Genomic DNA, 26863 nt, shown 5'->3' with positions numbered 1-26863 from the left:
CACTTTAGAATTTCTCTATCTTTAAGTTTGTTCACAAATCCACATTGAATAAATCGGATATTGCTCTAAAAATAGGCATCTCTTAAGCACGCAATGTGGAATGCATAGTCCACTTGTATTTAATTCCCATCTGAAAGTTTTCTTGTGTTCTTCACCGTCTTTGACATCAATTTACATATGGATGATCATGTTAACTTAGGCTTATTTCATGCAATTTTTTGGGTATTCCATTGCATGATTTGTGTGCCTATTACACACTATTGTCTGAAATGTAGAAGATATTGTTACACCATCTCTTATTTAGGCTCTGATTTTAGTGGTATTTTGTTTTTGGCTAAGGGTAGAGATTCATTTAACTGTAAAGGAGATATCGTAGCCAGATTCAAGACTATGTTTTCTTCATTGTTCAAAGACTGCAAACCACATTCTGTGTTTTCATTAGGGAAATTAAGGATTAATTTTTAATATCTCTCTCTGAAGCACATCTCTGCTTAATACAATTGAAGTAGTCAATATCCTCTTGTGTAAACTAGATAACTCCAATCTAAATGCCTTTAAATATGACTTGGCACGAGCATTAGTTTTCTTATTAAAGAAAAATAGAATCCCTTATGATAAAATTTCGAAATTGATTGAAAAACTAGTACTTGAGTGAACAACATTAAAACCATCCATGCCTTCAAGATCTGAATCTAATTCATCATTCTTCCTTTTCTCCCATTCATCTTCTGAGAAAATTTCATCAGCTTTCTGAGGTGGGGGAACTTTCAATTCATGTGCATTGGAAGGAATGGGCTTCTCAATGAAGTATATATTTTCAAGAACCTCTACTGTATTAAGCCGAGCAATAGGATCATAGAAAGCAAGTCTTTTCAAGATAGAAAAGGCACTCTCAAAACAATTTGGAACATGATTTTTCAAACCTAAATGAGAACTGTTACTAGGAAAATAAATCTTCCCAAAATCAGGAAGTTTAGAAAATTCTTTCCAATTTTCCTCAGTTGGACTCCCAAGAACTCTAACCAGTTTGCTAAGCTGATCAACATTTGAAGTGCCAGGAAATAGAGGTTCCAAAATCAACAGCTCTCCAAAGATACAACCTAAGGACCATAAATCAACTTTTTTACCATAGATCGTTGCTCCATACAACAATTCTAGGGCTTGGTATCATCTATTTCCCACACTACAAGTGAGTTTAGAATCAACAATACCTTCATTTTCCACCCTAAATCTGAGCATGTAGGCTCTGCAAAACCTTTAGAAGTTGATTCAGTTGTAAAGGTTGAACTTACATCCCCCCTTCATTTGGTAAATTTTTAGCATTAACACCATTATCCAATCTCCCTTCTCTCAAGGCATTCACGACCATATCATATGGATGTTCATACTCTATTATCAAAATTGTAATAGGCTCCCCTAATATCCTTTACTGCCCAAAATCAGTAACCTTGAGAATTCCATCAGCCAAAATTAATAGATTTGAAGGCTTTGGGTTACAATAGACAACAAAATTAGCATGGTATCTAGTCACTCTTTGCAAGGCCTAAATCATCCACGTCTTAACCTCTTTGTCAAGAATTCCCTTCCCGTTCTCCTTTGTGGATTTTATAATAGAATAAAGATCCAATTGAAAAAACCCCAATACTAAAACTTCATCTTCACGCTCTCTCCAAACCTTGTGTGAAGATATTTAGATTGAATTTACTAAAGTTTATGGGAAGAGGAGGGTAGAATGAAGAAGTTTGAAACTAATTGTTAAATATTAAATGCTCTAGTTTTCTATAGCACAGTATGTTCTGAATTTTTTATTGCCTTTCAGAAATATTCTGATGTGGATAGGGCTAATCAACCTATTTTGACTCATTTTGAAGAGTTCATGTGTCACTGGTGGATTCCTCAGCTTAATTTCTACATTAGAATGCTCACTTTGGCATGGGTAAGGGGTTATTTTTATGCATCTTTCACGTGACTAGACTCAAAGCCTTATATCAGACTTGTGTTCTTTTACTCCCTTTTCTAGAGGTCTTAATGCTAGTTGTATGTATGTTTGCTACTATTGTTAAAATAGGATCTTTAATATTGAAATTTCTTCATTGGAATCAAGTATTCATATTGTCTCTAATGAATATTCATATATTATATGTGACATAGTGACTAAACCCAAGATGTAGTCAACCATGTAATAACAAATTATCACTGATATGAATGAGATCATAAGAAAATAAGGCATCCCTAATAGAGTATTTACCACCCCTAAATCCACAACCCCATAATGCTCTTCAATATTTTCTCATTGACAACTAAAGATGGGAAGCCTCCAATAGACATGAAAGTAACAAAGCTAAAAATGAAGGAAACATGAGATCCTCTGGCCATTATGGAATTATAGGATGTACCAACATTCAAGTATATGGTTCCTGTACAAGCTGTTAGAAAAATATAGATAACAAGCCTATCCAATAATACCCAACATCTTTTCTCTTATTGACAAATGACCTACGTGTTAAAACATCACAGTGCATCAAGAAACTAGCTTGGGTACCCACAAAGTTTCTCCACACCCTCAATGTCGATCCAAGTGCTAAGTGCTCCTAGACCAAACATAAATAAAATTAATCGTATCTCTTCTTATTGGTTGAATCTTGAGGAGACCAATAGTAATGAGGAGAATTAATTTTTAAACTTTGATTATTACAAATAAATTAATAAACAAATATTTAGCATTGTACTGTATACATGGAAAGATGTACAAGTGTTTATGATAACATTTGATGCCATCAATACTTGCACAATTTTTTTTAATGGATTGAAAATATTCATTATCACAGTGTTGGTTTTCCTCTGCTTTATGCCCTTGTCTACATGAATTTTCCCCAATACCCTAATGGCTATTTTGCCAATTAGAATAAGAAATGGTGTGTACTGCTACATCTGATCAATATTCTCATCTTTTTTGCAGGATATGTCTAGTAGGTTATGACATATTTCATTGTTTGTCAGCTACTCAAAGAAATAGTGCCTATGCCATATTTTCATTTGGTAAGATCATTGATCCAAAAATATTGAAATTTTATCACGTTTACATTAAGACACAAATATTGTTCATTAAAATTTACATGGTTATGGAAGGCTCTCAATTTGCAATATTTTCAAATTAATTTAAACTCTATTTTTGCGAAAGTAAGTTAGGACTTTTTTCTTTTCTTTCCAAGGCCTTTTGTTTCTCTATTTTTGGGTTCACTTTATTATGCCTATGGTTACCCTCGAAATCTTTGGACTCTTCCTTTTCTGAAAGATAAAGATATCTACATTTGGGTTATAGTAGGTGTATCTTTGCATAATGTCCCATCTAGAAACTGTTGTTTTTGTACAATAACATTAGAACTATCATTAGATCTTGATTTCTTCGAGTGCATCACCATATAGCATTTTGATTTCCTTCATATGCATCATGCAAAAGAAATTAGTACAGATTAGAAAAAAAGGTATTCTTTGAACGACACATTTCCTTCCATTATGTTCTTCTTTCTTGCTCCAAAATATAATACTCTAGAATTGTTTCATGAATTGCATAAACTAAAAATTGATTAGCTTTCAAAAATAGTATAGAAATATTATTTTCTTTCTTCTATAAGAGATAATAACATCATTCATAGTAAACTTCTTCTTACATAAATCTGCAAAAGTCACAGCAGCGTCTACTTGGCAAGTTCCCTTATCTATATTAGTGTATATTACTCATTTTCACTTCCACTTAACTTGGGCTCTTCTAGTGCACCATACATGCAACAAGTACAATTCTCTTCATAGGTACATATTTCTTTGGAGCTTATATATTTACATTCCATAAAATACTATATAGCCCATAGCAATTGGAGATCAAACTAATTTCTTCTCCCTTTCTTGATAGGTCTTCAAAGGAAACTCAGGTTAGGAAAAAATCATAACTTAAAAAAAATAGTCAAATACTCTCACCATACATTGCTTCTCATGAATCACAAGTGAAATTTCCAACTCTTTTGTTGTTCGAAATTGTCATTTTTCTACTATATTGACATATACTCTAATTTATTGCATTATTGGCTTTCTCTAATCATTTTTGAAACTAACAACAACTCAAACAACATGGAAGTCGTGAGTTGATTAAAGTGCTCTAATAGCAACAAGTATGTCACTTATCACATGTAATGTCAGTCCTGTTCCCTCTCATTTTTTTATCAAATCTAGATTTGGCACTCAAGAATAAGCCCATCTTTTCCAAAGTTGTCTTTCACATCTCTTCTAGTGTGTGTCAAATGCAACAAAGTAAAATGCTCAAATAAGCACACATTTCATTTGATTTTTTATATATTTACATTCCAAGAAATGTCATACAATACATAGCATTCAAAGTTCAAACTAATTTCTTCTTCCTTTTCTTATAGGCCTCCAAAGGAAACTCAAGTTAGGACAGCATCTCAGCTTAAACAAAACAGTTAGACACTCTCACCATACATTACTTTCATGGATTCTAGGTGAGATTTCCAATTCTTTTGTTGTTGCAAATGTTCATTGTTTTGTTTATGTCCTATGAAGAATTACATTTTCCTTGATACACACACATTCATATGCATGCATTATTGGCTTACTCTCATTAGTTTTCCAATTGGTTATGGTTTGGACAACATGGAAGTTGTTCGTCGAATAAAGTGCTCAAACAACAAAAAAACATGCCACTTATCACATGTATTTTCAGTCTTGTCCCCTTTCATATTCTATCAGTTATGGATGTGGCACATAAGATGCCAGCCCCTTCACTCATAATTTTATTTTGAAAATTTTGAATTTCTTGTATCTTTCTAAATTTCATGGTAAATGAATATGTTATATTATTAACATTTCAGATTGTATTCCATGATCTATTCTTAGTCTTTATTGTGTAAAAAATTCACACACAACTAAACAAAACATTTGGTTCAACTGGATCGACTAGACAAATAAAAACTAGTGCCACCTTAGCTTCCTTTTCCTTAAGTGCTTATTAAAGATCATAATCGACTTAACCAAGAACATAATCGACATCAGCAGCTGCCCCATTATTCTATAGGTAAGAGAATATTAAGATGGATCTCAATCTGGATTTTGGTCTATGTTTACCCCTGAGCTGCTGCCTTTGCGCAGCCTTCAAATGTAGAATTTTTGAAATTCAAGGAAAATTACAAGTTTTATGGCATACTCTTTGGCTAATTCATATTTTCTTACTTCATCTTCATTCAAAGAATACTACACCAATCACCAGTGGCAAGAAATATGATTTGATGCATCTCTTGATAGTATGTGAACTCTTGCTAGCATGTGAAAGGCGTAAGTAAATGAAACATAAATTCTTTCTTCTAGTCATACTCAAGTTCAAAATAAATATAACTTTTTACTTCTTTTTTAGTGTCTTTAGTCTTTTTTTTTTTAAAATGAATTATATTGAATTTAGATTTGTGACTTTTTATTTTTTTACATTGAGTTTTATCAATGTTTAAAATCATGTTTTTTAGTCTGTAATTAAAACAAGCTTAAGCTCCATCTATTTTTTTCAAACATCTATATGATGAGCTAGTAATCTTGAGTGTGGGATTTGAACATGCCAAAACCTAGTAGTATTTATCCATATAAGTCTCAACTCAACACCAATGTTCCTAATTACTAACTTAATAGGTCTTACCCCCTTCTTGTAGCTCATATTTGCAAAACCTTAGACTTTAAGTTTTCCTTATTTAAAAAGGTGCTAGCTCAATGGAAGAACACTGCATTACAAGCAGGGGGCGGTGGAGTGGTTCAAGTCCATCATGTCTTAACATGAATTAATTAATAATATTATTTTATAAAATCATCTCTCTAATCATCTTAAAAAAGACAAAGAGTGATATTGTAGACATATTAGTGAGATTAAAGACATTTTTATTTTTATAAAGACAAACCTATAATTTTCTTTAAGAGATTATAATGCTATTATTGTTTATTGTCTTTATGAGACAATAATTTAAGACAATAGTTTAAGACACTCACTTAAAGACAATACTTATGACAATATACAACTTTAGTTTTTTCTCTAGTTAAGATAATTGACTTAAAAATGGTTGCAAATATTGTCTTAAAACCCCCTTCATGTTGTAGTGATTGTTGTGATGATTTCTAATATTTGATGGATATTAGTTTCATAAAATTTGTGTACAAATAGCACAAAGTATTTGGATTTCAAATATTTTTGAAATTGTAATTCTGTTGATTTATAATATAATTATCATTTTTTAAAATTGAAACAAAGGGAAAAGAAGATTTTTTGTAATAAAACAATAGTTGATTATTTAATTGTATAATGAATGATGCATATGGTGTATTAGTTGAGTATGTGGGCTTAAATTTAGGTCAATCTTACTTAAATTTAGGCCAATCTTGTTTAAATTTTTAGTACTTGCAGGTAGGCTAAGTAGTATTTTTCCATATTTTGAATTACAGACATTAACTAGTTATTAAATAAGCTCTATTCTACCTATTAAAATTTATTGCATTTGATTTTTCATATAAATATTATGTTTCTCAATAAATACATGTCACGATAATATATATTCTAACTTTTAATTGATGAATGATTTAGACTCGTATATGAGGAATTGTGAGTTTGTGAGATATGATTTGTTATAAAATATTTAAATTGGTTTCACTTATCCTAATTTTGAGCACATTTATTATATATTTGTTTAAAGTGATTAAACTTTTGTTTTAACACTTTAATTATTCTATATAAATCTCTACAATAGAAAACTATATATTGTAATAAAAAAAACAATAATTTGACATTAATTCTTTATTAAAGAGTGTTATTCCACTCAATTTTTATTTATTTGAATACCGCAAGTACTTATTTGTTAAATATTAGAATTGATAAATATATTATTTTCATTCATCCAATACGAATATAAAATTTATTTATTAAAATGGCTCTTTCTATTTCCTTAATTGAAAATTTTAATATTATATTGTAATTTTTTTAACATAAAATTTAATAAAACTAAATTGAATAAGAAACATTGTTATCTTAATTGTTATATTTAATATTATAATGATTATATGTGTAAATGTTATGTGAGTTAATATGTTGGTTACACATGAACCATATATCCATAAGTACATCATTACTACATCATTGTATAAAATAAACTATACATAGAACATGTTTGTAAAACATTAAATATATTTATTAAAAATTATAAAAGAAAACATTAATATATTTCACACATATAATAAATATATAATAAAATTATAACTAAATTTGCATACAAAATTATAACTAATACTATGTAAGGCAAGTACTAAGCCACTATGTGGCACTTGTTATAAAATGGTTGTAGTCTTCATTGTGTATCAAATCAGGTGATATTTTATCAAGGATTAAACAATGAATTTGGAATATTGTTGAGATGGATATTTTCTTTTGGAGTCTTAATGTTTCATCTTTTGAGCACCAACTAGATGTGATGGATCATTTGAATATTTAGAGAAATAAGATCTTATTAATCAAAACCTATGAGATATATATTACTCGTGTGCGTGTGTGTTATTTACTTGTTCCTTGTATGGTCAAAGTTTATAAAATTTGAGCTCCCTTTTCTTCATAAAAATATATGGCTCAATTTTAAATATTTAATAAATAATTAAAATTATGTTAAGTAATTTAATTGACCTCATTTATATCTTGGAAATGAGACTATTTTCATGAATAGAAACAAAGAATTCTCAAAGTTATGTCTTGTTGATTCAAATGTTAAAATTCCCAATTCAATAGGTTTTTAATGTTAAAAAAAGGCATTCATGATTTAAAGATACAAAAATGTTCACTATTTGAACACTCATAGCCAACTAGATTTGGAGTGCTTAAAATATAGCGCACACAGCCAAATTAATTATGAGTACTATTAAAATGAATACCCATAATTTGGAAAGTGGAAATACTGGGAAAAATACCTTTAGACTCTGAAAATTCAAAATCATGATACACTTAAATTTTATGAATGCTAAAAAAATTAACATACATAATTAAATGGAGTAGTTAACTATTAAAAAATGAACAACACAGATTTGCAAGGTTGTGATTGCTCAAAATATGAGTGGGCAAAACTAGAAGAGATTTTGAAAACCAAAATCTTGAGCGTCTTGAAATCCCAATTAAAACATCATGGAAGCATTTAGAAATCAAAATCAAAGAAAAAGGTATTTAAGCAATTGATGAATTTACATCCATAAAAGCACATATGCATGATTGAGACAAAAATATGAATGTTAGATTCAAGAAATCTATGGATAATGACCATTAAGATAGAGAAGGAATTCAGAGCCATGGAAAAATGTAAAGACTTGCCTTTTTGTACAAATGCCACATAGGAAAACTCCCATCAATTGCATAAAGTCAAAGTCAATAGTCAACTACATATTCAATCTATTATTCCAATAATTGTATAACCTTACACGAATAATTTTGAACTATATGTGAATTAAAAAGATACGCTAAAAATTCCATTTTATAAGACAAGTATCAACCAAAGCTAATGTACCCATCATGTCATCACATGACTATGCCATTAAAGAATGCATTTAGAAAGTCAACATGTATGTCAAACATCAATGGGCATCATAGAAAATGTCAACCTACATGACAAACCTAGTGTCTCAGAACTAGTGGATCGGATGGATGTGGTGCATCCATGAAACCAACTACAAGCAAATATGCCTAATGTAGAACATAATCATGGATGTGGCAGGAAAAAAAGAAGTGACTAATCATGAACAAGAACCCTTTCATGATTATTCTCACAAAATTAAATGAAATAAACACATGAAATACATGGTACAATTTCTTCCCAACTAAACATTTCGAGTCAACATAAGGACTAAAAATTTAATCATTAATTTACTCCATTTGCATGATGGTCATATCTCTTATTATTCATTAAATTGTCCTAAGAGATTGATATTATATCTGAATGACTTAAATAACTCAGATCCAACTAAGAGTGTTTTTTCAATAATAAGAAAAGAATCAAATGGGCTAAATTCTACAATTATAATGAATAAATAACATCTTAACAAAGATACCCTATAAAAAGTTGAGAAACTCATAATAAGAATTCAAGATAGGGAAAGCTTTCCAAAATACTTACAATTTCACCTAGTAAGTGTATATGAGCAATGTTAGTATGCTAATAGAAACCAAATTTAAATAAAGCTTCTACAAACTAAACAAAATTCATGAACTTCAAGATAGACTATGATGAGCTCTCAATTGAGAATATGAGCCATTAATGGACTCTCTCAATAAGAAGCTCTCTTGTTGAGTAGCTTTGTCTAAATAGATAGGATGTATGCTCAAGCTTTATGCTTCAAAAAGGGCTTCAAATGGAGTTGGAATTTGGTGTGAGTGTATGGTTTTGATGTAAAATGGCTTCTTAAAATGGCATTATGACTTTACTTCATGGATTGTGTTATTTTTTAAAGAGGAAGGATCCAATTTATAGGCAAGAGGCTTGAGGGATTGAGGGCTAAGATGCAAGGATGAGAAAAAGCTCATGGAGGGCTCAGATTGCATAAGAGGAGAGCACATGGATTGTGCTTCCTTACAACCAATCAAAGAGTGACACATGTCACATGGTGAGAGGATGGAGGAAAGGGGAAGGATGAGTCAAAAAATGAGGCTCAAGGGATAAAATCTTCATAAAGACCCTCATAATGGCTTGTAAGAGCAATAAAAGGGCTTGGAAGAGTCATTTATGGCCTAGTGGGCTTCATAAAGTTTTATGGTTGAGATATTTTGAGGGAGATGAGAGCAATTTCGACTTGGGCTTGATTAGGAGGGTTTTAAGCTTGCTTAGGATTGTGCAAATGATTAGAGGATGGATTAGGATGGTTTAGGATTAGCTTAGGGATAGGCAAGTGGATGGCATTTAATGAGGGTGGGTGAAGGAGGAGATATTTGTTAACTTTGGCTTGGGTTAGTAAGTTTTAACCCATGTTTAGGGAATGTGACAAGGTTAGGAGGGGATTAGGATTAGGTTTAAAGACATCTTCTAGAAGAGTCTAGACTTTGGATGAGGATAAAGACTTTCTAGAATAGTCTAGAACTTCCTAGGATGAGGATGAAGACTTTCTAGAAGAGTCTAGAACTTCTTAGGATGAGGATAAATTATATTTTTAGGAAATAAATAAAGTTTTATTTATTTCAAGGGTTTGGGTTGAGGAGATATTTATTAATTTTTTTTTAATAAACATGAGGATTAATATTTAATCTTAATTAAATATTTTGAGTTGGGATTAGGGGTAGGAAATGATGGGATTGACTTTCAATCAAAATTAAAGAAGGATTAGAAGATTTTGGAAGAGGTTAGTGGTCTTAAGGAAATTGGCCAAGTTTTGGGAAAAAAATAATTTTTTAATTTATTTTGGGTTTTTTGGTCAATTTATTAATTAAATAATTAATAAATAAGGAAATAATGTTTAAATAAGATTTAAACATTTTTGGGAGGGATTCCTTAATTAAATATTTTTAACTAAGATAAAGGGATTTAATGGCATAAAAATAAATAAATTAATTAAATAATTAATTAATTAATAAATGATGATGTCATCAGGAATTTTTTAGAAAATAAAAATACTTTATTTTCTAAAGGATTTTAGGTGTCTACATTTTTCCCCTCTTTGATGTGATGCCGCAAGTGGCATGACATCAAAGATAAGAAAATAAGATGCCCACGGCTAGAGCAGAAGAGGAGAGAATGGACTGCAAGATGCCCCCTCAAGAAGGCGATGGGCAGAGAAAGCGAGGCTCAACGACTTCTTGAAAAGTACAAGAATTCGAGATGAGCAAGAAGACTCAGATTGGCAAAGAGAAGGGGTTGAATTAGCTCAAACTCTCACTATGGGAGAATGATAAAGGAGAATAAGATGCACAAGAGGAAGCAAGCTTAAGACTTTAGGGAAGGTGGAGGATGAAGGAGCGGAGCGCTATAAAAAGGAATCCAGGATGGGGAGATGGATGAGGGGATTATAAAACTGATGCAATAGGATTTCAAAGAGTCAGATTGGCGGAAGATAGGTTTCGGAGATCCCTAGGACTAGGATTGTGAATCTCGAAAGATGAGGCTTGGTGGATTGATTTGGATTGGTGGATCCCTAAGACTAGGATTATGGATCCCTAAAGCTAAAGGTGAGGAGTGATTCAAAGAGATACTGATGCATAAGCCGGGGTAGGAGAGACGGATGCTAGATATGGATGGGGGATAATGGAGATGAAGGAAAACCATTGAAGCTTTTTGAGCGGGGGGGATACTTCAAAGAGAAGTACCACCATGTAGTTGAGCACTAGATTTTCTATAGGACTATTGGTTAATTACCAAGGTTGCCAAGAACATCAAGGCTATGTCACCAACCATCCAGAGGACTGATAGACTAACTCAAAACAAACACACAAGGATTGCCCTAGCATCACTCATGAATCCCAGAGGAAGCAGTGTGGAAACGACACTGGGTAACCCACAAGCAGAAAAGAAAACAAGAAAAAGACATGATCAAGACTTTACGCTCTGATTGCCCCATTCGTAGCATACCATGATATGGAAGATCGTGGCAACCTTGAGGAGGGAACAAAAAGATTGCTTGGAAAAGATACTTCAAGACCCAAAAGGGAAGATTCCAAATCAAAAGAAAGTGAAAATCCAAAAGAGAACCATTTGCCAATGAGATGGGTAGGACGAGGTACTAATAGACCAAGATCAAACATGAGGAAAGCTATATCCTACAAGGATCTATCGGAGAGCACCTAAGCTGATGGATCTGGGTGAGTGATGCATCTGGCAAGCTAAACTAAGAAGGATAACACTTTGGTGATAGGAGATCTAGCTAAAGGATGCATTGGAATAGCTAACCAAGATGTGCGATGTGTGCAAGATGCTGATCAAGGAGGAACTGACACAAAAGCTAGATAGATACAATGGTAGTAAGCTAAAGAGGATGTACAAGCTAACGGAACAAGATATTGACAAGCTGAAGCTGACCAAGATAGTTACAAGCAGGCAAAAGCTTAAGATGATAGGATAGCGGGATGGTTCGATGTTGTGCAAGATGTGAAAGCTAAGGGTGGGGTGATAGCAAAAGATATGGATTTGGTAGGATGCATCCAATGATGATGAGAGATTTTGTGATCAAGGATAGCTAGAGGAGCAGGATGAGATGGCTGGATAGGATGGTAGATAGCTAGGATTATGATGGATATAAAGAGATGACATTGGGTTTGCATGAGGATAGCCTAGAGCTAGATACCAATGACAAGGGAGGATGGACAAGACAAGATCTCCAAGGAATATAGTGCCCCCAATCAGAAGATAACATGCGGAAGGAGGTCTTATGATGGATGTGATAAGATTGAAGCTAGGATGGAAAAAGCTGAAGGGGCTAGGGAGATGGATGATAGCTGGGATGGTTGGCTGAAGCTGCAGGAGATAAGTGGATGGTGTGAGATGGAAGATGGAGGGTGGAGGATAGGTGGATAGATTGGAAGATGGAGTTGGATGTCAAGAGATGACCAAAAGCATGAGGGTGATAGGCTAAGTTAGGGATGGCGAGATTACGCATGACGCTTGTTTGCCAAGTTTTCATCATGGTACTTGTCCAAGGCGCTTGAATTGCCAAGTTTTCACTAGTGGACGCTTTATTTTTCTTTATTATTTTTTGACTTTTTGACTTTCGACTTAGCTGGAATGTTTTTGGCTTTCTTCAGCTATTTTTGGCTCATAGATGTTGGTAGGATGGATGAAAAAGGATTGGATTGAACAAGTGGAATGGTGGGTGGGAGTTTGACATATAATGGATGCGAAGACATAAGGCTTGTGGGTAAATGGATGAGGAAAATGGAAAGATCATCATTGGAACACACCTTGAGAGGTGATAAAGTAGTGGGAAAGATGGTTTTGACCGAGGTTGAGGAGAAAATGGAGGAAGAGAAAGATAAGGACTAAAAGTAGAGTTGGAAGATGGAGGATGGGAAATTTAGGATAAGAAGCATATGGACTAAAAGTGGATTGGGGGGATGAAGGATGCTTATATGGGGATTTGGATAAAGGATGGATGGATGAGGTTTTTTGAGTAGCATGAATGGATGCCAATTGAGATTTTTCTTTGAGATGCATTTCTTTTATGAGCATCTTGGGTATCCACATGATTTTTGACTATTTTAGCTTGGGCTTTTGTGGCCTCTTGACTTTTTCTTTGATTGGGATTAAATGTTTCTTGTTTTGAACATGTATTTTAGAAGGGACATGTTGAGACTTGGATTTTTGTGGATTTTTGGATTTATGCTTTTGTATTTTGGCATCCAATATGCTTCTATTAGCCATGGGATGGGAACAAGAGCATGGAGGAGATGGAGGGATAATTGATGGAGTGATAGGGTTTAAAGGTTGGAAGGGATTCAAGGGTGAGTGTCTTTGATGATCTAGCTGGTGGATTTGAGGGGATGGAAGGATAGATTGGAACATAGGATATGGATGGATATAATTGCCCGAAATGGATGGAGGGAAGGAAGGATATGGGCCCAAAATATATGGAAACGGGGAAGGTGTAGGTCCCAAAATAGATGGAGGGGATAAAGGATTCATATTAGGTATGTAAGGACCCAAAATGGATGGAAAGGGTGTGGGATTTAGATAAGGGATATATGGACCCAAAATGGAGGGTTGGAGATAAGGAGTAGGATGAGGGCCCAAAATAGATGCAAAATAAGATGGATGGGAACTTTGGGGTGGAGATGGAAGGACTTGGGACCATGCAGGAATAGGGGGGATACCAACATCTAGAAATACATTTTCATTTCTTTTTTCAATATGATGTTCATTATTTGGAACACAAGATGTGAGTCCATTACTAGCTGAAGGAGTTGGAGCTTCAGATATGATAATTAGTTCTTCTTCAATGGATCTATCATCATGGATTATGGGAGATGTATGATCATGAAGCAAAGGAGATGGGAGGATAGGATCTTGAGTTGGGTGGGCTGAGGGAAAGGGATCTTGAGATGGAGTAAGTAAGATGGTAGGATTTAGATATGGAGGGGATGGTAAAAGTGGATCATGTAGGGGAATAAGTGGGATGGAGGGATCTATTGTTCTATCAGAGGATATTTCAACATGCTTTTGGACAAGATCTTGACAGGAATGGATGGGAGTGGATGCATGAGGTTTATTAAATGAGAGTTGGATAATGCTTGGAGGAGGAGATGTGGATGGGATTTGGAGCGATTCGATGGGTGGTGGGAATTTGATGCTTGCGGGAAGAGGAAGGATTTTAAGCAATTTGATAGATGGTATGGGGATGATAGCTATGGGAGATGGGGATGATATTATAGATGGGGAAGCTTCATCATTGACTACTTCACATGGTTGGATTAGATGACATGGCTTATCGACTGTTGGAGGTGGCTTTTCTTGTATTTCCTCTAGGAGATTCCTTGGAGACTCGTGTGTCAGAGGTGGAGGTGGTGGATTGATAGGAATAGCTGGTGTGATGAGGGTGGAAGATTGGCAGCTTGGTTGATTGGGTGATGGAGGAGAAGCTGGGATATAAGATGGCATGGCTAGATAGTTTGGAATAACTCTTGGATTTTGGGGGATGCTTGGGGGAATGTTTCTAAGGCTTTCAATAGACCCATCATAGTCAAAAATATTTTCATCATCATTGGAATAGGAGGTGGTGGAAGCAAGGACAATACGATCGAACACATCATGATAGGTTTGAGATTTCATGTTTTGATGATGAGTCGGATGGGGATGGGGTCTTGCATACAGATGAACATGGAAGCTCATGGTTGGATTTGGATTAAGCGTAGATTTTGGATTGGCTGATGAAGGATTTCCTAGGGAGAGTCAAAGCTGTATGAAAAACCTAAGGAGGATTGGCTAGAGATTTTTGGCTCTCCTATGGATGGAAGACTTCAAGGGCATGCTGTCAAAAAGTGAGAGTTTTTCTTTCCTATGCATTGGATTGGTGGAGATTGTGTCAACTTAAGGATAGACTAATGATCCTATGGGCATGACACGAGATTGACCACTTGTGGATCCCAACCTTAGCTCAAGGTGATGAGGGATAACAAGTGACAAAGCTAGATTACCCTAGACAAAGCTCTGTCAAAGGGATAACCTTGGTGAGATTGGTTGATTGGTCAGATTGATTGGATAGCAAATTCTAGCAGAATGACAACAACTCTCTAAAGGCTTGGGTGTGATTTTGGATTGGGTTGCTAGCTAGCTGGGGGGGATGATTTGGAGAGACTTTGGATTTGGGATTATTCTAAAGCAAGGAACTAGATAGATTCGGTTGCAGCGAGGGAGCTTGGATGATTTGCTAATGAGGCAGTGACTAAACTAAGTATGCCTTGAGCTGAGAGATTTTTGCTTTTTTGGGATTTTGACCAAAGTTGGCAAACATTCATTCAAAAGCCATGAACAAACAAGTAGACAAAATTTTGGAGCAAGCACGTCAAACACACCAACATCCTAGGAAGCTTTCTACAAGGATGAAATTTGTTATAGCTAGGGAGTCCTCAATATACGCAAGGTATGTGAGGCTCAAATCCGTAGATGAAACCAAAAAGATGTCACACAGCCGAGAGGAGCGGTAACCCACTTCTCCTCTTTCACTTCTCAAGGGTATAAAGTTCCTTGAGGCTTAGCCTGAGTGACAAAATCTTGATTCCAAGAGAGGTGTCTTTGGATTCACCTCTCGATTTTTATACTCCGTCGGAATGCTGGAGTTGAGGTCATCCCAAGGGGTGATGAAATCTCCAAGCAAGCCTCCTAAGAAGTGTAAAACAAGACCACATACATGATCTTGGGCTTTAAAAGACACATGTTTATTCCAATTGATGATTTAGATTTTGTAAGCTATGATTGAAGACACTTGTGATTATGGCATACAATGTTCATTCCAATTTGACAACATCGTTAGCATAATGAAAGTCGAGAGATCGTCAACATAAGAAATGCGAGCGTCATTGAAAATGCATCAAAACCATGTGATGTTCATTGATTGTTAGGCATTCAAGATTGAGTGTGAGTTTTTTTTTAAGCCCAAAACAAAGATGTGTGAAACTCGATTGTCAAGCATGCGCCCGGAGGCCCTCCACGTCAAGATTTGAACAATTTTTATGCCCAAATGAAGTGTGAGCAAGATTAATGCGCATTCAAAGAATTTTCTAACTTAAAAAAATCACTAAAGACCCAAGTGAGTGGAGTTTGATCTTTGTGGAGAACTTAACACCCTCTTAGGTAGACCCATCCCCATAGATGGTGCTGAGATTGCAACCAATGGTTAAATTGATGGGTGATTAAAGAGGGTGTGTCCAACTACAAACTTACTCAAAGCGTCTTTATTAGTTTTTATAACATAGAAGATTTCAAAAATGTGGATTCTTTTTATGCCCCAAAAGATGATTATTTGATCTATGGCATTCAAGATTGGATTTGTTCTTTTAATCATGCATTCATTAAAAAAAAAAAAAAACTTGATTTTAATCCATGGCACTCAAGAGTGATTTTAGCAACATGCATTCAAAGACAAGTGATTAAACATTCAAGTTTTTTTTTCTTTGAGCATTCAAGATTGAGATTTTGTGTGTTGTTTTAAGAACTTTGAAGTGCTTTATTTTAAGCTTAGATCCTTCAAGATTGTTTTGGACTCAAAAGTGAAAATGACTCTTTGGACTTTGGTTTTCATTCAAGATTTTGTGTTCTAGTTTGCATATTTTAAGCCCAAAAAATGATATTCCTAGATTGTTTTGATGCATGAAAAACCTAAGAAACATTCAAGATTTTGCAAAAAGACATTTGTTTGGAACAAATAACAAAGCTTTTAGGACAATTTTTGGAAACCATTTAGGACTCTTAGTTTTCATGAGATTTTTAAAAGAACTTTAAAATATTTGCAAATGAGGTTCATTTTATCCTTGATTGATGCTTTGAGTTTGATTTAGATTTTAGTGTGTACTTAGTGTTGATTTTGAACCTTTTGAAATGGAAACTTGAAGTTCTTTTTAAATTTTCAAAAATGAAGTGTTCCTAACTTTGCATGAATGCATCTAAAACCTTGATGTTGCAAGGTTGCAAATGATTGGATTGGTTTAGTTTCACTTAAAAGATTTTTTCTTTTTTGCAAATTTTTAATTTTTAATGGATTTAAGTATGATTTGGGGGTTCATTTTAAGCACTAAAAAGAAGTGTGTATGATTTTGCTTCTTTAAAAAAAAATGGCCAAGATCTCCTACAAGAAGAAAAAGAAGAAGTAGATGGAATATGAAGAATATAGATAAGAAGAGGAAGAAGAATTCCAAGTTCTTTGTCCACCTATAAGCTTGAAAAATTTGCAAATACTATGAGATAGACTATGAGTTCCTTTGTCTTCTTCATGCTCATGTGGACCTACAAAACCAATTTATACAATCCTACCAATCACAAAAATAAGCAAAATTAGCCAAAATTAGCAAATGACATACAAAAATTGACTAAAAAAGCTAATAAAGATGACCCATGCGGGGTCCCACCGGGCGTGCCAAAATGTATATGAGCAATGTTAGTATGCTAATAGAAACCAAATTTAAATAAAGCTTCTACAAACTAAACAAAATTCATAAACTTCAAGATAGACTAAGATGAGCTCTCAATTGAGAATATGAGCCATTAATGGACTCTCTCAATAAGAAGCTCTCTTGTTGAGTAGCTTTGTCTAAATAGATAGGATGTATGCTCAAGATTTATGCTTCAAAAAGGGCTTCAAATGGAGTTGGAATTTGGGTGTGAGTGTATGGTTTTGATGTAAAATGGCTTCTTAAAATGGCATTATGACTTTACTTCATGGATTGTGTTATTTTTTAAAGGGGAAGGATCCAATTTATAGGCAAGAGGCTTGAGGGATTGAGGGCTAAGATGCAAGGATGAGAAAAAGCTCATGGAGGGCTCAGATTGCATGAGAGGAGAGCACATGGATTGTGCTTCCTTACAGCCAATCAAGGAGTGACACATGTCACATAGTGAGAGGATGGAGGAAAGGGGAAGGATGAGTCAACAAAGGAGGATCAAGGGATAAAATTTTCATAAAGACCCTCATAATGGCTTGTAAGAGCAATAAAAGGGCTTGGAAGAGTCATTTATGGCCTAGTGGGCTTCATAAAGTTTTATGGTTGAGATATTTTGAGGGAGATGAGAGCAATTTCGACTTGGGCTTGATTAGGAGGGTTTTAAGCTTGCTTAGGATTGTGCAAATGATTAGAGGATGGATTAGGATGGTTTAGGATTAGCTTAGGGATAGGCAAGCTGATGGCATTTAATGAGGGTGGGTGAAGGAGGAGATATTTGTTAACTTTGGCTTGGGTTAGTAAGTTTTAACCCATGTTTAGGGAATGTGACAAGGTTAGGAGGGGATTAGGATTAGGTTTAAAGACATCTTCTAGAAGAGTCTAGACTTTGGATGAGGATAAAGACTTTCTAGAATAGTCTAGAACTTCCTAGGATGAGGATGAAGACTTTCTAGAAGAGTCTAGAACTTCTTAGGATGAGGATAAATTAGATTTTTAGAAAATAAATAAAGTTTTATTTATTTCAAGGGTTTGGGTTGAGGAGATATTTATTAAATTTTTTTTAATAAACATGAGGATTACTATTTAATCTTAATTAAATATTTTGAGTTGGGATTAGGGGTAGGAAATGATGGGATTAACTTTTAATCAAAATTAAAGAAGGATTAGAAGATTTTGGAAGAGGTTAGTGGTCTTAAGGAAATTGGCCAAGTTTTGGGCAAAAAAAAATTTTTTTATTTATTTTGGGTTTTTTGGTCAATTTATTTAGTAAATAATTAATAAATAAAGAAATAATGTTTAAATAAGATTTAAACATTTTTGGGAGGGATTCCTTAATTAAATATTTTAAACTAAGATAAAGGGATTTAATGGCATAAAAATAAATAAATATATAATTAATTAATAAATGATGATGTCATCAGAAATTTTTCAGAAAATAAAAATACTTTATTTTCTAAAGGTTTTTAGGTGTCTACAGTAAGAGACATGTTTATTCTATTTATCAACAATACTAGAGTTTTAAGAAAGAACTCCATATTTCAACCAACTGTACAAAATGTAAATTGATAAGCATGACTCTTGATGGTATTCCTATGGGGAAGTATCCTTGAATTGTTAGAGACATGCTTCATAGGTTGTGCATTTTATTCATGATAGAGATGATCATTGATGTCAACATACTAGTTATTCTATGAAGACTAGAAGAGAAACATATAGAGTTTGGTTTTGTAAGGTTCAAGGAATGCATATGAAATAATGTGAAGTTGTGATTATGTTGTATAGAGCGTCCACATTCTATAATTAAGAGCACATGTAGAAATATGAAGACAATACAAATTTATTGAATATTTAGTGAAGACAACATTCAAAAAAAGTTTCTATGTAGCATTTACTATTGTTTGGATTGTATTTCCTAACAAAGATGGAATCTAGTCATGAAAAATTGGGCAAAGATAGAAGCATGATGAACATCCTATCATGAAATGTGTACATCTAGATGAGCATTGCATGAAGAGTTATGAAGACTGTGAGTTGACAATTTGTTTATAATTGCAAAAAGTGTAAAGATGGCATGTAGCATGTAATTGTAATATCTTAAGATGGTCCTATTATTATTGTAAAATGATAAATCCTCAAGGCCAAATAAATAATATGTTTTAGGACTTAGTATAATCAAAGGATGCTTTCCTTGCTTGTAATGGTCCAAAGTAGATATTCTTTAATGCAAGTACATGTGAACTTCAACTACATGTGAGATCCAATAAACCTGATAAAAAAGATCTTTTTCTCATAAAAAAAATTGGTGTAGTGACGCACGATGAGAGGACCAAGAACTATATCTGGCAAAGAATTTTTTGTTGGATAGTGTTGATGTACAAATGTATTATTCAGCAAGGATGGTACAAAGGTTATTTAGACCGTAGGTTCAGTGATCTTCCTAATCAACTCCTAATAGGATTGGCACAACTCCTAACATAGTTGGAATCTCTTAATAGGGATTTGAAGTCTCCTACCAGGGATAGATATGTATTGAATTTATTTCATTGACTCCTAATGGGGTCCATCCTCCAGCAAGGAACTTATATATTAGTACATCATTTTGTGGGTACTATCCCCACAGGGGTTTTCCTTCTAATCAAGGCTTTCCCTAGTTAATAGATATGGTGTTATTATTTATGGTGATTTTTCTATAGTTTTTGCATCTACTATTTACATGTTTTGGAATTAATAAGGATATTGAGAGTTATTTTAATTACATAATTAATTCACTCCCCTCCTACCATGCTCCTCCTCTTAGCTATCTTGATGGACATTAATTTCTAATAATTAGTATTAAAGAATTAGGTCCTTGAAGGAAAATCTTAACATCTTAAGGATATATATGGCATAGTTCAAGAAAGAAAGTGTGAAGTTTGATGGAGTTAACTATGACAGTTAGAAGGAAAAGATGAAGAAACATTTTCTATTCATGGGTCTGGGTTATTTATTGATTACTAAGAATTAAAAGGATTTGATTTAAGAAGACAAGCATGAAGGTTGTGATGGAAATTAGAACAATTTATTCAAGTTCAATATGATTGCTAGAAGTGGTATTATTACCTCTTTGCAAAATTGAATTCACTCTAGTAAAAACATTAAGATTAGCTCATGAAATTTGGATTTCTTTGCAAGTTACATTTTAAGGAGGTGATCATGCTCAGAAGGATACATTAAAAAATTTCATATGCCTATATTAAGATGCTAAAATTATGGAAGATGAATATGTAAGCAATTATTTTGGTAGAATAGAAGAAACTATTGCAGGTGTTAAAACTTGTGGGGGATCTAAATCTGATGATGAGGTTATTTGGAAAATATTGAATACTTTGACTCTTGCATATAGACTGTATGCCCACCCATTGTTTATTTTTCTGTTATATTTATTAAACTCTTTTATGCCTATTTCATGGATGTGTTAGTTTCAAGGATATTATTTCATAACTTGGACTAGGGATACATAAAAAAATGATTACTTAGTTGACTATATTTAATGTGTTATTTAATGATTATGGTTACTGGTGCATTAATGACACTTTAATGATTTGTAGTTAATAAATGTGATTTCTTTCATAGCAATGTCTGATGATGCTTTAATGATGATTACTTCGTATTTGTAATGATGCATTATTTTACTGAGCATTTGATGTTTGACTTATAATTATTATGGTGCTTACCTCATACTTGCATGTGTATGATGCATGTGTCTATTTTATCTTTCTATTTGTCATGTTTGATGTGGTTAAGGAGGGAGTCATAGTCACCTACTTGTCAGAATCTACATGATGTACCACTCTCCGCCATTGTTTGTTTAGCTTATATATATATATATATATATATATATATATATATATATATATATATATATATATATATATATATATATATATATATATATATATATATATATATATATATATATATATATGTACATGCTCAAATTTTATGTAGGATTTCACGTACTAGACATCGACTTTCTTGAATTGCTACGATGAGCATGCCTATCAAAATAACCCAATGGTAAGAATGAGGAGATAATGTTTAGATCCAATCCAACCATAACCTAAATATTTGTCTTGCAAGGAGGACTCATAACTGACTTTCCACCCTTTTTAAAACTGATGAGTTTATCTTTGTTTGTGTTGCTTGATTTTGAGTTTTGGTCTATTTTGATAATGTTGCTTTTGTGTAAATTTCACTATGTGATTTACGTGGTAAATGATTTAATTATAATATTTTAGTTAATCATATAATATTGAGAATTATTAAATATTATTTGATTAAAAAGAAAATATTAAAGTATGAGAATATTTAATTGATTAAAAAATTAATTAAATGTGCGCTTTAATTTAAAAGTATTACTCTAAATTTAGAAGTCTAAATTAAGAAAATTTGGATAAAAAGAAATTCGAATATGATGATATTTAATTAATTATTAATAAATTAAATATATACTTTAGTTAAGATTTATATTAAAAGTCTAATTTGAGAAGTTGCACAAAAAGAGATAATTAAAATATTATAAATTTAATATTTCTTTATTATAATTATTTATTTAATATTAATTAACTTAGAGTTGCATTTAAACAATGAGCTTTGATTATTATTATTAATTTAAATAACAAACTGCGCTTTAATTAGTGCTTGCACTAATTAATAAATTAGAGGAAAATAAAATATAAAAGAATAAAATTTAAAGATAAAGTTATAGTTCTAATTGTGGTGTAGTTATATTTATTAAATTTAATGATAATTATTTAGGAGTTTTATTTTAATAATAAACTCTAAATAATGTTATTAATTAAATTAATAAATATATTATTAAAACTCTTCAAAAATTAATTAAAGAGAGAGCTAATTATTTAAATTAAGATATTTTGTAATTAAATATCTAAAAGAGTTATGCATGAAAAGGTAAAAGGTAATAAAGAAATAAATAATAATTAATCAATGAGTTCCCTTCGTGATTGCACAATCAAAGCTCCAACTTGGGGAAGAACCTTTTATCAGGGATATAAAGCTCATTTTGCAATTACAGAGGTTTTGGGGAGCAAAATTCAAAATTGGATCAAAAGAGATCTTAAAAGTTTCAAACGTTTTGGATTTGCATGCATTCATAGATTGTCTCAGATTTTAACAATGGTTTTGAGTTAGGGTTTGAAAATCCAATGTAGAATTTTATTTAAAGATCTATCTACTTTGTGTCTTCCTAGGTGTTTGCATATTGCTTATTAATTTACTGTATTGATTGTTGAATAAAGAATTATTTTGTAGATTTTGAAAAATAAAAACTTATTAATCAAGAAAACTCGACTAAGAAAAATTTAAGAAAAGCTATAAAAAATTATTGTGACTGTATTCTTATAAACCCCTTTCTAATATAACAAAAATTTTGATTATTGAAAATTGGAAGAAAAGAATAAATTAAACAGTTAGGGTTTTAACTTTAGGGTTTCAACTTTAAATTTTTCATTAGAACCATGAGATTATCATGATATTTCTAAATATAGATAAATATTATTCTTATATCTAAAATAATTTAATTGTAAAATTTATTGAAGAAAAGAGAAAGATTAACTGAAAGGAAAACATATTGTAATTAAAATTATGCATACATGTGAAAACAAATATGCTAAAAATAAAAATAAAAAAACTAAGTATAGTATGGTTGCATGATTTGAGAGATCAAAGATATGCGAATATACTAATTGTATGTTAATTTTTATTTTATAAAAATATAATTTAATTTTTAGATTTATTTTTTTAAAAATAAATTTAAAAAATAATTATTGTTAATTAAATTAATGCTACTCATTTAGTTAAAGTGGATGTTAGTATTAGTAATTATTTAAGTCTAATTAAACTCTTAGTTGCATGCAAATAATTTAATATTTATTAATGCAAGAGAGAAGTTAATAAATAATTTTTATTTATTTATTATAGTTTAAGAGTTGTTGTAAGTTCACTTTGTAATCATTTAGTTAATAACTATTTGACTTTATGAGAAAAATTATAAATAATTAAATTAAATTTATAATTTTATTTAGACTGGGTAAAAGCACAAATCTATGTCACCCGTTTGTAAAGGAAAAGGCTAACAAAAGTATAATTGTCCATCTTCAATGACATAAAATTGACATTATTATTTTGAATTTCGAAATGAAATAAACTAATGAAATGTGTAGAAATGGATGAATTTTATGATTATAATTTTTAATAATTATTTTGAATAAGAATTGATATAGTTTCTTAATTTTTATAGACAATTTTTTAGCTGCTAATAAATGTAAAAAATTAGGGGTCTAGTTTCCACCACAAAATTATATCGAAAAAAATTATTTTTCTTTGATCTCAAACTATGTTATAGATAACATATATAGCTAGAACAATCAAAAATCAAAAATCAGGTTTAGACCTATATTTTCTCTTTTATAATGGTTCAAATTTTAACTCACCTGAAATCAATAGTTTTCATCTCCCACCACATTTTTAAAAACAAATCTATTCTAATCAGGAGAAGAATTATACATTCTAGAAGATGACTCTCTCCTCTAGAATGTCATACAATTAAATTTTTTTTTATATATGATTTAATATTTTTTTTTCCCAAAACTGATATCTTTTTGAGTGTTAAAATATGTGCTTGTAGATTTTTTTAATAATAATATACTACATCTAATTAAAACACTATAAACTCTATATCAGAATATTCTTGACTCTGAGCTATATAAAATGGTGTTTATATGTTATTAAAAAAATATCATAAAAAATAAGAAGAGTTATTGAAATGCCACTTTTTTGAAATAATTTTATTGTTTAGTAATTGAATACAAACTAGTATAAAACATGCATTTAATAGACATTTCTAATTGGAAAAGTGTGAAACCATATATAACTTAGTTGGAATGAATTTATCTAGATCATATGTTTTAACAAAATTGACTTTTAGATAGAAATACTCAAATTTAGTCATTCTAACAAGCTAACTTGAAAGGTGACACAACTTTGTACTTTTACCCCTCTAGTTGCTTTATGAATTAGAAAAAAAATAAATATTAAATTTTAGACTTAGATAGAAGTCATATTAATATTTTAAAAATTAAAATTAATATTAATATTTAAATATAATAATATATATTTAGGTTATTAATTAAATCAGTTATGATTTAAGATTATTTAAATTAATAACATGATAATATTGCATGATATTTTATATACACAAAAAGATTGGATATTTAAATACTTACTGTTTTAAATAAGTCTATAAGCATAACAATTTATATTAACATATATATTCCTAAATTATTTCTACACACATCCTTATGACCCAAACTAAATAAGAAAAATTGGTGGAATTAAAATATGTGGCTGAAAATTATGTATTTTCTAATATTCTATTTATAGTCTTGTGATGTTTATTTTCTTCATAGTTTTTCATTGTAGGTTGTTTTGTTGGCCAAGTTAGGATGTGCACTAGAGGCATTTTTGAGATTTCTTTCATGATTATTTAACTTGATATCATGATGAACTTTATGATTTGTATTGAGATTTATATTTTATGAGGTTTATACTATTGAGCATTTATGAGAACTTAGATTTCAAGAGCCAATGCTATTCTTTTGTTTTGCCTGTAAAAGAACCGAATTTGATCAATATTATTCTTATGGTATGGGACATTATTGTGGTTTGTGATTTTTGGGAAGGTGGTCTAGGTGCATGTTTATGGGAGTGGCTTGAAATGGAGGCTGGGGCCCAAAGTGGCTGTCAGTGTAACTCATTGTAAGTTGTGTAACAAGTGATAACATAATAATTAAAATATCTTCCCTAGCCCTTTTCTTAATATATATTGAAAAGATAGGTTAAATATTTTTTCTTTTCCATGTCTTGAGTGTTTGTATTGACTAAAGATGAGATGTAGATGATACCTTGAGAGGTATAACTAGTTTCCTCATCTTCATGAGAGGGTATCCTAGTTCCACATAGAGTCACTAGGCGGCTGTGGTCTTGAGAGACTGCCAGTATAACCTTAGAGTTGGCTCATGTGATGACACTCCATAGTATGTAGCCTAAGTATTCTTCATGATTTTTTAAATATTTCTCTAAAGTGAGCTAAGTGTGTGGTTTTTGGATATTACTTTTGATGGCACATTTATTGTGAGTTGTTACTCATTGATTGGATGTCGTTTATTGTTGACAATTGAATTTTATTAATGAATGATCAATTATTCATTAGTGGTGTTTTTATTATTAGAGTTAGTGATTGGTAGTTTACTTTTATTGATGACAGTTATTATTTGTTGGTCATTATGTTTGTGACACTTGACGTTTATTTTGAGGTGGTCGTATATTTTTGGTCTTGGTATTTGTATGTTGACTTGGTATGAGATATTAGTATTAGAATGAGTGTCATTTTGATTTTTATTATCTCTTCTTCTTGAGTAGAGATAATGGGGAGGCAATATATACATACACTTATTAGCTTAGATTAGATTTTACCGTTAGCTTAGATTAGACTCTTATTAATTTATTAATTGGATTATAATTACTTTATGAGATTAGGGAGCATTTAAATTATCTTTTTTTAAAATATTGAGCTTGATTAATTTAGGATCTTTTGGGTTATGCATATATGCTTAGGTTGATAGTTAAGCATTAACCATAATGTTATAATGAAGTTAGTATGGAATAGAAATTTAAATGTAGGCTATTATAAGTTCTAATTTAAAAGTTTAAGTTGATATTATGACATTTAAATTAAAATAGGATTAATTTTTTATAACTAGTTCGATACTATTTATGAATTAGTTAGTTTATTGTAATGATTGACATTTCAATATTGGACCTTAAATTATAATAAAGTTTGAACAAAGTGTAGTAACTTATAGATTTATTTGGAATTGTTCTAGTCATCAATTTGAATAGCAAACAATTAAATTAATAAATTTGATGGTTATAAGTATGTTGGGGAAAATTTTAAGGTTAAGTTTAGATTTGGGATTAAAGTTTTAAAACAAAATTAGAATGAAGATGGTAGAAGTTAACTAATGACATTAAGCCTAGGGCAAATGATTAAAGTTTTAATGACGTTCAAGTTATTAATTTAGTAGTAAGGGCCTAGTTAACTAGATCATCCTTAAGGTTGTGGCAATTGATCATGATTGGTTCCACTATAGTTAAACCGTTAAA

General features: G+C 31.6%; 1 pseudogene; it reads right to left on the bottom strand.

Moving 5' to 3' along the window:
* Positions 1 to 609: 609 nt before the first annotated feature.
* LOC149554599 (cyclin-dependent kinase F-1-like) overlaps positions 610 to 26863 on the bottom strand; it is an 89005-nt pseudogene continuing 62751 nt past the window's right edge.

This window comes from Cupressus sempervirens, chromosome 5 (genome assembly GCF_028749045.1).
Source record: "Cupressus sempervirens isolate cs-2001-9-10 chromosome 5, ASM2874904v1, whole genome shotgun sequence".
In the NCBI taxonomy this organism is placed as follows: domain Eukaryota; kingdom Viridiplantae; phylum Streptophyta; class Pinopsida; order Cupressales; family Cupressaceae; genus Cupressus; species Cupressus sempervirens.
The sequence above is the reverse complement of the archived record's forward strand: the minus strand, read 5'-3'. Positions and strand labels throughout refer to the sequence as shown.